This window comes from Chinchilla lanigera, unplaced genomic scaffold (genome assembly GCF_000276665.1).
Source record: "Chinchilla lanigera isolate Chin_1 unplaced genomic scaffold, ChiLan1.0 scaffold00043, whole genome shotgun sequence".
Taxonomy (NCBI): Eukaryota; Metazoa; Chordata; class Mammalia; order Rodentia; family Chinchillidae; genus Chinchilla; species Chinchilla lanigera.
Window position 1 is genome coordinate 528,479 of NW_004955444.1, and position 12,229 is coordinate 540,707.

Sequence of the window (12,229 nt, forward strand, 5' to 3'; positions counted from 1 at the left end):
GGGAATTAGCTGTCTTTGTTGAGGAATGGATCAGACAAGTGGCCTCTAATAGCATTTTTTTCCTGACGACAGAACAGGTTCTGCTGCTGGAGGCCACGCCATCAGCCTGCCAGAGCTTGTGTTCAGGTCCCCATGGTGAAGAGTGCATTGTTACTGGTTAGTGTATTACTGGTTAGCAGGATGATATCAGAATGTCTGAGTTTATTGATTTATTCTAACTCAGTGAGAGTTAAAAGAATTATCACAGGTGTAGAAAACATTTTATCTAATTGAGAGTTTCTGAATCAAATATGTACTAATAATGAGAGTAGGGCCCCTTCCTTTATACCTTTTTGATTCAGGCAGGCACGTAGGATACTTAATGACTGTCCATATGCTTGGTGACATGAAGATGTAGAGGAGCGTGTGTATGCCGTGGTCTTAGGCTAGTCTGTGTGTTATCCAAAATGTGCATTTGTGCCAAGAGACACTCTGGAATCAGGCACCCTTGGGTTTGAAACTTGACTCCGCCGTTCACTGGCTTTGTTCATTCATATTTCTGTGCTTTTGTCTATCTGTGGAATCAATGTAACAATAGTATAGATCCCATGGAATTTTTGAGTGCCTTACATGAGGTGGAGATGTATGGGTTGTGTAACACAGTGTCTGCAAATTGTAAGGACTCATAGCTGATGATTAGTAATCATAACAAAACCAGTACACAGGACAGCATTTGAAACCATTTGTCTTGAGAAAAAAAGACCTCCTGATACTCTAAATTCGGTATTTGTAAATTATATCACATGCAAGTCTTTGTACAGGAGGTTGTATCTGGGTTAATGGAATGTCACACTCTGTTTATTGGAAATAAAGCTGCTATGGAGGAGACCAAGCCTCCATTAATTAGGTTCCACTTCATCTTTCATACTGTAATGTCTCATGCAGCTGTTGTGTGCTTTTAAAATAAATGAAATTAACTATAAGGAGTGAAGACAGTACACTCATATGAAAGATATAAAACTGTGAATAATTGCATGTTAAAGAGGGAAGTTAAACTTTTAAAAAGGCCCAAATGGCAATGTCATGTATCATGCATTAGCGTCTTGTATTAGACTTATGGGCAGATGGAATTTCATGGGCGGGACTGAGTATATGAAGTATCTGGTTGCCTGCTCATCGGCAAATGAGAATGGAGAGAGATGTCTGGAGCTTGGTCTCAGGAAGCTGGGGATGTTCTTTGCCTGCAGACTGGGAGGAGAGGCAAGGGACTGTGTTCCTTGGTGGATGCCAACTATATTACAAGGGTAGGGCAAGGGCATGAGGCAGCTGGAGGGAAACTCAAGAAGCCAAAGTGAGCCATATAAAATGGAGCTAGGTAAGGGGCTGGGGATTTAGCTCAGTGGCACAGCACTGCCTGGCAAGCATGAGATCCTGAGTTCAGTTCCTGGTTCCAATAAAGAAATAAATAAAGTGGAGCCAGATATGTGGGAAGCAGAGCCCTGGGGAAGATGCTAACCTCAGAAACCTGTCTCCTAGCACCTCCTGACAGGGCTTCTGGCTTCTGTGCAAGTGGAGATGAAGCCAGCTTGGTTCAGAAGTGGCAGTGCTTTATCCAGTCTCCCCCCACCTTTGCCGTGCATGAGATTCACCTGCATTTGTTAAAATGCAGATTCTGTCAGGTCTGAGGCCCAGTGTGAGGCCTACATTTCTAACAAGTACTTTAGTATTTCTGAAACTGCTGGGCCAGGAACCATATTTGTAGTAGCAGGTGTCTAAGCCACACTGTCCTAAGCATCCCTTTCTCTAACCATCACCTCCTGTCTTTCTGTCCCTTGTGCCTTAACTCCACATTGCTTACAATCCACTGATCCTCTTCACTTTCACGGTCTCTCATCCCCTCTGCTTAGAGCCACAGTTTTATAAAAGAAGAATTTTAGCATTGAGATTACATTTCTCAAACTTGAATCACACCTCCTCTTATAGGAAGTGATCTTTATAAGTGATGTAACTTTATTTTTAAGCCTAGGAAACCATGTTAAAAATACCATATATTTCAGAGTGAGAGCATAAAATAATATACCTAGATCTGTTCTAACAATTGCCACACAGTTCTTTGCAGTTTCAGTATACCCTCTTTTCGCTGGCAAGACCTTCACCTTCTGAGGTGTGCGGCCGTTTGTGTTTGACTCCATCATTCCTCACACATCTCAAAAGGTCAGCACTTGTGTGTGGCTGCAGTGGTGATACAACTCAGTTGCCGTCAGAATCTGTGAGAAAAAAGTGGAGATGGAGGCCATGCGTAAAAATAAAGCCTGGGCATAATTACCATGTTTTCCTAATGCCATCATTTTTATTTTCCTACATGTCTAAAATTTAGGCGACTATATAGATCTGTGAATATTTTAAGAACAGGTTTTGTTTTGCCTTTTACCAGTCTTTTTCAATACAGTATTAAAATACTAAAGGTTAACTAAATAGTTCTGTCTGTTGCTGTCTTTACTGTCCAAAACTTAAATAAGTAAATTAAAACGTAATCATTTTACCCTTAGTTTTTGCAGTAAAATTTTGAACTTTTTTCTCTTTTGTTTCCTTTCTAGAACACACGAGGACCTTTATTATTCAGCAGTTGGGGAGAACTTCAGAGCTGAGGAAGAGTGATTTCAAGGTATTTATTTATCTGTGCGATTGCGCTTTCAAGCTGGCTTCCAGCTTAGCATTGTGTACAGACACCGGTTGTTCATTTGGAGACGCTGAGTTGTAGGACGGCAGACACACAGCCTTCATGTAGAAGGACTCAAAAAATGAGCTCGTCAGATTTTGGGTCTAATCCATGAGTCTCCTGAAATACAGAAGACCTAGCAGATGTGCTTCCTCTAACACAGTGTTTCCTTTTGGTCAGTACCAGACACAGCCCTGGTTCTGCTACGTAATTGAAGTTGGGCAAATACCTGTCCTCTCTCGATCCCTTTCCTTGTCTTGAGACATGGATCACAACTGGACTGCTTACTGGGCTTCATGGAGAACTACCACAGTGCACGCCACCACCATCATCAAAAACACCAAATTTTATCTACTGTTACTAGTATTAGCACTAATGGTAAAATTACACCAAAAATTTCCTAGTGACCTTGAGCCATCTTCTCTTAACAGAATCAAATCCAGAAAAAAAAAAAAAAAAATCATCCAGCCTAAATGAATAAGTTAACACAAAGACGTTCTATATTTGATTTTAGCAGTTAGTTTAGTAGAAGGTTATCCGTTCTTATAATGAATCCTGGGTTTTGAAGTGCCATGTCCGCTTCACTTAGAAGACTAAGGACTCTTCAGTGTGGTGGCCCTGGCTGACCTAGTCCCATTACACATCATTATCCAGTTCTACTCTGGCCTGGAGAGGAAGAGGTCCATCTGCTCTGAATTTTCCCAGTCTCTTCACAGAAGGAACCTTGTTAAATAGGCCACCGTCTTCATTAAATCTCTCCTTCTACTTGTTGAGAAACTGTCTCTCTTGCAGAAGTAACCCTTTTGCCCTAGGAGGGCAAGGAGCTATTTCAGGGTCATTGTGGTTCCCACTGAAGGCCTTGGTCTTCCTAAGTATAACTACGGATCCTGGAAAACAGCCTTCCTTTGTTAGCTAACTTCGACTAAAGAATCCCTGCATTAAAAGCTTTGATTATCCATCCTCCAAAAATGCTGTCCTCTAATCTCTTAACATTTGGCAAGAATCTTGATTCAGGACTTAAACTCTAATGCACTTCTGTTTCCACTCAAGTGGCTGCCTTGCATGTTTTAGTTGTAGCCTGCAGTACAGGGCATTTTCCAGTCAGGGGGTAATTAAGATTTAACTCGAGAATCCATACATTTCACACTAGGTTTCGGATGCATCAGTAGTGAGCACACAGTCCTCCTCAGTGTCCGCAAAGCATTGTATGTTTCTTTTTTGTATGTTACAAAAATTGATTTAATCCACTTTGCAGTTTGCTATCTGCCTTATTCAACTTCTGTCCCCAACGTAATGGCTGTCTTTATTTGTATGTCCCAAAGAGCTCTCAAAACAAATATGTACACAATAAAACTGTCTTTCCCCACTCCCTCACTTCTCTGCTTGCAGCTGATTGCTTCTGCTGGAATCAATACCTCAGCTAATGGCATCCCCGTCAGCCCAGTAACTCAAGCCGCAAATCTCTGTCCTGACATTGCCTCTTCCTTCTCATTCAGTCAGCACGAGATTCCTGATTTAACATAGTACAGGAAAGTTTTGAGAACAGGGACTGTCGTTGGGTGAGGTCAGATGCTCACTGCAGCTGTCGCAGACCTTCCTGTCTGGACCCTCCTGTCGTCTGACTCCCACAGTCACTGTTTGAGACCTGCGCTCACCGCCTCTGCACAGATCAGTGCCTGGAGCTGCCTGTCACAGCTCCCTGCCAGTGAACCATGCTGCTCTCTGAACCCTATTCCCAAATTTACGCTGTGATTTCCTGCTCAGTGACTTGGGTGGGCTCTCATAACCTCGAGGACAGGCCCAGACACCCTCGTGTGGATTCCTGTGATCCAGCAGTGGGTACCCTCTCGCACACTGCCTGCTTCCCCAACTGTCCAGTTTGCACTTAAGACTGGACTTCTTGGGGTGTTCTGAGATACCGTGCCCTTTTCAGGCACATGTGTTTTTCTTTGTGCGTGCTGTTCTCCCTTCTGAGAGTGCTCTTACCCCTTCTTTCTTGATCAATTCTAGTGCATCCTTGAAGACCCTTCTCAGTTCCATCTCTTCTGAGAAGCCCTCCACAATCCCTCCCGCTGGGGCTCCCACAGTTCCTCAGCTGTGTGTGTACACACTCCGCTGTTCTGGTCACCCGCTTATATATCTGACCCTTCTAGGTGCTAAGCTTGAGGGCAAGATTCTGATCTTACCTTTGGACCTCCAACATGTAATAGTGCATGATAGCAGACAGCGAGTGCTCTGATTTCTTTAAATGAACGTATCGTGATACTATAATAAGGAAAAAGTGAGTATTCATGAAAAGTAATTGATCTCAAGCTGTGCTTTTTTTCTGATTGCACATCAGCATTCCTCTCAACAAAGCTTTGTTTTCTGTTTTGCTGTTGGTGTCCATGTGCTGAAGAAGAGCCTCAAAGCCCTTTTCCCTCTTTGCTGATACCAGTATTAACCAGTGACTACGTCCTTTTTGAAAATGTGTATCATTTCCCCTGGGAAGTACACTCAGCCAGTTCCTTTATAGCTTTGGTGATGATTGTAGTTACTTTGGGGGTGCTTTATTTTGAGATTCAAAATTTAAACTGCACCAACTCATTATCAGGCTTCTAATTTTACTGTTTTAGAAGTGACTTTCTGATTTCCAGAGTTGTTTTTTCCAGTTACTAGGAAGACAAGCAATGAAAACACAGAATCATAACTGTCTAGTGAGACATGAGCTTCTAATCTAAATCAACAAGTAAGTGGGTTTTGTGAGAGGTCACAGTTAAGACAATTACCAGTGAACCACATCTTTGAGGAGTTAGGGGAAAATAAAGGGATTCATTCTTAACTCAGAGCAGCCCTCAGCAAGGGCCTGGGCTTTCTGGAGTGGCTTTGTAGTCAGAGGTTACCGCAGGGCACGTCAGAACTTTTAACAGCTGGCTCCACTGTAAAAACAGGCTTAGGTTGTAAGGTGATTGCAGAGCGAGGAGATGATGGCTTTAACCAGCTTTTGTCTTGTGTTTGATCTTTGGCTCACAAAGTGGAGGTTAATTTCAGCATAGGCTGTTAGATTTATTTTTGAAATCAGTCCATGTTAATAGCAACCTGCTTATGCTCTGAAATATCCATGAGCAGTAAGAGTTGGCTGGGAATATTACAGCTGTTACGACATACGTGTTAGCTAACCCTGGGCCAGTAGTCAACAGAGTACTTTGCAATCAGTCTAATTAATCTGAGGTCTTCTTTTTTTTTTTTTTTGCTGTCCTCCTGTACATTTATTATATTCCAAAATATACAAACAATTTATTTACTCAGTGTAGATAGTTGGAAAATACAAAATTCTCAAGGAAGAAAAAATGGTTCCTGGTGAGTCATTACCTGAAGAGAACCACTGTAGTAACTTGGTTTCCACAGAGCCACTCGCACACACCCACACCCACACCCACACCCACACACAAGCAAACACGCATACTTTCTAAATTCCTGTGATAAAAATTTTCACACATACGGGGGAATTACATAGTGATATTCACAGCTAAAATCACAAATGGCCAAGATTTTGCCACCATGTTCCATCCATCCCTTTTTTGGTCTTTCCCTTCTTTCCATTTTTTGGAATAACAGCCAACTACTTTGAAAAGGAACAGAGGAATTTTAATTGTGGAAAACAGTGACTTGCCTGCCTGTCCCTCATGCTCTCACTTACCTTTGATTAGGAAGCACAAAGTACAGTTGTACACTTAGGGTAGCATTGTACTTGGAGGGTAAGAGCCCGAAAGCTCAGGTCTGTCACCTGCTAGATGGGTATTGATTTTTCCTCTTAAATCAATGTTTCCCTAGAGCATAGTTTTATTTATTCATAACGCTCGGATGATGTCTGGCAGGAGTTACAGCGGCTTGCCTCTGTGGGGCAGGCGCAATAAGAAGAGCTTTTGTAAGACTCGGTAATCAATGAGCTGATGCTAGAGGGTCACCTCATAAAACTGGGAAAGCGCATTCACTGTGCTTCCACATGTGAAAGGAAAATTTCAGCACGGGGTGACTTCTGTTCCCTTGGTTCTGTGATCCTTTGCAAACAGGCCAAAAGCAGGGTGACTAAAAAGCAGGCTGCACCTGTCCAGTACCACGGCTGGGGAACCACAGGCTGTACTGCAGCAAGGCCTCAGCCATGCACCCTTGTTGACACTGAATCTGCCAGCTTGCTTGTGAAGGATGTACTGGCCCTGTTATCTGTCCCCTAAAAGTCCACCCCATGGTGGAGGGAGCTCCAGGGTGGACTTTGCTGCCCAGAACATGGTCAATCTCATGTCTTTGCTTTGGGATACTTTTGCATACTTGTTTTTTAAATATCTCTAACAGCCTTCTATATAGCCAAGCCATGTAAATTGCGAGTAATCCTAAAGTGCTCACTTTTTGTGGATTAATATGTGTGTATTCCACCCAACCTTAACTGATTTTTTTTTTACTGGTTGAAAAATGTATCTAATGACTAGAACGTCACCATGTAGAATTCCAAGCATCCAGTTTTCTATCTGCTATCCAATCTTATCATAGTAGAAGGGATTGGAGAGTCAGGTGACCTGGTCACTGGTTTCATTATTTGCTCCTGACTGCTGTATGACCTAGGTGAGTGAGGCATGTTCTCGAACTTCTCTGGGACTAAGGTTTTTGCTGTTACTGTCACTCATTTCTATGCTCTTTTTAAAGAGCAGCAAGCAATGATATATGAGACTGGCAGGCATTCACTTCTTGTTTCCATAGATTGCTGTACATCTCTTCCACTTAAAAGTAACTAGTTGATATTGTCTTAAAAGGAGGAAATGAAAAAGAACAAAAGGGGTGGACAAGGGAGGATTATTCTTCATGAAGAATAAGTTTGCACCAGGCCTGCAGCTCCCAGGGCCACGAGTCTGTCTGAAGCTTGAGAGAAGCACTGAAGGTCCTGTTCCTATGGATCTCAGCCCTTTCCCCTCTCCCGGAAGCAACAGTGGAGCCTCTGGCGCCTCTTCAGAGGAAGGCTGGAGTTAAAAAGGAAAGGGTAGAACACGCGTCACTGTAGTAGCTGCTCCCTGTGAGTCAGGTTGTTTCCGTGTGCCTCGCTGCCCTTGGACACCAGGACAACTGGTGACATGCTGATGTTCGACAGTTGTTCCCACAGTGCTTCAGGAGCGTGGTTCACTTTGTGAATGGATGTCTCCTGGGAAAAACTCAGAAAATTCTAGGAACTACTTTCTGGAGCCTGAGGCGGAGGTCTGTGCTCGAAGCCAAGTTGCCTGACCGGGTGCACCCCAGCGACCTCTGTTTGAGGAGAGACGGGGGATGTTGGCGACCCAGCCTTTATGTTAGGCTGTGTATTGTTTCCTTCTCAGCTTTAGCTAAGTCCTCCACAGTCTTTTCAACATGCCTTAATACAGGCTGCTTTCTATTACCTAACATTACCCATTTGCTCTCTTTTTAAATTAATTATGTACTCCTCCACGGAGCTGATGAAGGAGTCATTGTCATTGGTTCTATGTTTGGCCTCATGACACTCCTCATGAGGGTCCTGTTTGGTCTTCCTCATTCCCTCGGTCCATCCCAGCCATTGGTGGAGTGAAAGGTGGCACACAGCCATTACATCCAAATTACTGCAACAGGATGATGCTGAACTCTGAACCTTAGGGATCACCACAGCTTCCAGTACTTTTGATGTCACTCAGCTGCAAGAGGTACCCTGATTCTCAGAGTGCACCTCACTCACCTATGCAGGCAGCAGAGAAGTGACTCTGACGGCCTCTCCCATCAGCGGCTTCTCCAGCCAGTGAGGGGAGATGAACCAGTGCGTATCTGCTCCACATACACAGGAGCTTCATGAATGACAGGCTCAGGCGTCTAAGAACCTCTCTTCTCTGAGCTTTCTCAGCCTCTGACAGGCCAAACAGAGGAAGTTTTGCTGTGTGTCTGCTTTCAAGATGACGGTGTAATTTTTGGAGAGACGGTGATTAATGCTTCTGCCAGATCATGCACGACCCCAGGGAAGACTGTCCTCGGTCTAGGCCATCGTCATGAAGATCTCACTCGCTTCTCCTGTGCTCACGCTCTCACAGTCCTGTCTTTTTCATGCCCAGGCACCCCCTTTTTCACATAGATCAGTGCCCTATGCCATCTTTTGGAAAGCTCCGTCCTCACCAGTGCAGGAGAACGTTCCCGTTGTTTCTTGGGCCTTAGGGTTGACCAGGCTGTTCCCAGAGTTCCAGGTCGGGTTGGTGAGCAGCAGGGAGCGGAGTTGCTCTGCATCCAGCTGTTTCTCCTACCCGAGAAAGCAGGTGCTGCTTCCCTTCTTTTTCCATGAGACAGACCCCTCTGATGGGTCTGCCACTTTGGCAGTGAAGACCCTCTCAGGTTACTCACCAATATTATCCTAAGAGGGCGACACCTGGCTCTTATGGCCTTTCCTGAGCCTGCTTGGGTAGAAGAGGCCCCACAGGTTGAAATGGCCGGGCCGGGGCTCCCCAGGAGAGATGACCCAGCTCCAAATGAGGTTTCTGTTCTGTATTTTCAAATTCCAAGACTTCCCAAGGTTAATTATGATAGGAAGAAGGAGCAACTCTAGATTGTTTTTCTACTTACATTTTCTTCCTTTCCTTTTCTTTACCATCTCCCTTTACTTAGCTTTTTTTTTTTCTGGTACTGGAGATTGAACCCAGGGCCTTTACCCCCGGTAAAACCCAGGGCTTTACATCCCCAGCCTAGTCCTTGCCTGCCTTTTTTAAAAAAATTTTGAGACAGAGTCTCATTAGCTTGTCCAGGCTGAGCTCAAAATTGCAGTCCTCCTGCCTCAGCCTCACAGACTGAGATTACCTGAATACACTGCTACCACACCCAGCTTTTACTTAGTACCTTTTAAAATAATACCTAAAATGCTGTATGTCATAGCATTTTGCCAAGCAAGAAGCTCTCAAACATCCTTAATATTTTCTAACATTGATTTTCATTTTAGCCAGGAATGACAATATCGGACCATGGGGTCAATGTGCTTCTAAAGATTCCTCATAAAAAGTTAAGCCTAACTGTAACAGCTTCAATAATGAAGAATCAGCCAGCAGTGTAAAAAAAACCAAAATAAATTTAAAACGTTTAATATTTTATATAAGGAAAAAGCAAAAGATTGGTAATTCTGCAAAGAATAGAAAAATAGGACAGCCAGAAAACTCAGAAACTCCGAACAGGCTCACCATGTCCTTAACGTGATCCTTTGCCTGTAGCACAAAGGCCTGCTGCCAAATTTTAGGTTTAAAATGTACATTTCACAGTGCAGTGTGTGGAATACGAAATGCATACATCAGTTAAAAGTGGTGTTAGCTGATGATTAGCTAAACGAGTTACGTTTGCGGAAGACCCCAGGCCCAAGGAGTTCAGAGTGCCTCTGAGGCTCTGCTCAGGAAAGGCCTCCTGTTTCCCACACCTGGAGACAAGTTTGCTGCTGAGACTGGGGGCTGTTCCGTCGGCTGCAGATAGCAGAAATGAAGCAAACCAGGAACTGGCAGGGTGTGTGCAGCTGTGTTGACGACAGCTGAGGCTCTGTTAGTTTCATGTTGTGAGTGATGGGGTACTGCTGTCTCGTTTTGCATTTCTTTGTTTTATAATCCCTTCATACAATCTGATAAATATTCTAATATTTTCAAATATGTCCCACAACAAAAAAACTAATGATAACCACCAAATTACAGAATGTAATCACTTTTTCCAATTCGCCATTGAAAATTGGGTGTTACCCTATTCCATCAAATATAGTTTCTGTAAGTTAAAAGCATAGAGGATTGTTAGACCCGTGTCTCGGGAAGCCTGCGGAACACTCTTACCACTTTCTGTTTTTCCTTTTTAAAATTTTCTTCCCCCTGTGATGCTTTGGTGCTGGTCAGTCTTGTGTTGATCTTCACAAGGAAGCGAGTGGAGCGCACTTGTTCGGGTCCTCATGTGCCCTCAGTGGGGGGTGGTGGCTGGCAAGTGACAGGCATTTATTGGATGTCCCTTTCGGCCACATGCTTTCTGCTAGGCCTCTCTTTGAGGCCATGTCATCGTCCCTGTCTTGAGTCAGGCTTTATTTTGTCCCCCTGCATTGAACCTGTAGTATTTCATGCTCTTTGTTCCTATCATTAATCAACAGCTCCTCCCTGGGGGTGGCACCTGATTAGTATCTACCATGTGTTAACATGATAGGCATTTGGAACAAATGAGGCCTATCAGTTTTTCCAACCACAAGATCACGTAGGAATGGTTTTGAGCAAGAACCACATACACGTTTAAGAATTGCCTGTGCTGGTATTAACCCTAAGGTTCCGGTGGGGTAGCATGCTCTGCCGTGACATCACACTTGTAGCTTCCTTTTTTAGAACCACTGTTGAATTTACCCCTTGAACAACCCGTTAAGAAGGAAGGTTTTCTTCTTTTAGAAAAACGCCACGTCTCATGTCCCAGCTCTAGTCCAGTCGCCTAAGAGTTTGATCTCGTTGAATCTGAAAATACAGATTTTCTGTGAAGGGCTTTATTTTATATGACAATGAATCCAGTCTTTTCTACAAAGTCTACTTCATTTATGCAAAACAGATACAATTTGGAATGTGTATGAATCATAGTATTCTTTCAAGAGTAGAAAGCTGGCGTAGAGCTGGTGGAATACAATTTTATGGACTTGTATCAGATTAACATAAGGAATTGCTGGTCCTGTGTTTTGCAAAGATAGTATAGCAAAGATAGTGTTTAATGACAGTTTCAGGTACAATAGAAAAGTTTTTTAAGTATTAGAAACTTCATAACTTCCCAATTTAGGAAGGTCGACTTGCTTTTGACTGTCTTTTACACTTTGAGGTAGTAATCTTTGTACATTAATGGCCTGAAAGCATTAAGGAGACTTCTGCTCACTCATTTTCAATAATATGGGAAAAGTATTCCAAATTGATCCTGGCTATTAACAGACAAAAGGTAGAAAATTAAATTAGCAGAGAGATATAGCAAAAGCCTTTGTAAGTGCTATAAAGTCTCTAAAAATCAAATCCCCAAGAGAAATTTACCTATTCTGAAAAGAATAGGTTTATCCCACGAGTTGTTAAAATGTTTTCTATGCATTAAGAGAATGGATTATTACCGCTACATGGAACAACGGTATTCTCAATTTTTATTTTAACTTGCCATCAACTTGCTCTGGTTTACCTCAAAAAAATAAACTATAAGAAGAACACTATGATACTGTTCTATTCTCTGGCTTTTACAGTTAAATCTCCAGATTAATTTAAAAGTATACTAATTAATAGTTAAATATTTCAGAAGTGATTAACTCTTGAGGTATTGTTTTCATCTTTTGTTTGAGCTTTAGTAGAAGATGCCTTAGATCTTTGAAAACACCAAACTGTATAAAAATCCGAAGTTAAGGGCAAGTTATCTTGGGTTAGCAATAAGAAATAAACTCGCCTTTTTACAAAAGGACCTAATTTTGGATTTGGATCGCATGCTAGTGATCTGGTGCAGAAACATACTCAGTCGCTTACTTCGGACTAATAGTGTAATTCTCTATTCTTTTCT

General features: G+C 42.8%; 1 protein-coding gene across 3 annotated transcripts in view; it reads left to right on the forward strand.

Moving 5' to 3' along the window:
• The window catches only part of Pag1 (phosphoprotein membrane anchor with glycosphingolipid microdomains 1), a 149,413-nt gene that overhangs the window by 41,451 nt on the left and 95,733 nt on the right, over nt 1-12,229 (forward strand). For all 3 annotated transcript variants that reach the window (XR_001235521.1, XM_005392057.2, XM_013518187.1), the window contains exon 2: nt 2,577-2,644. The gene's annotated coding sequence lies outside the window, so the exon portion shown is untranslated. The remainder of the gene's footprint in view (nt 1-2,576; nt 2,645-12,229) is intronic.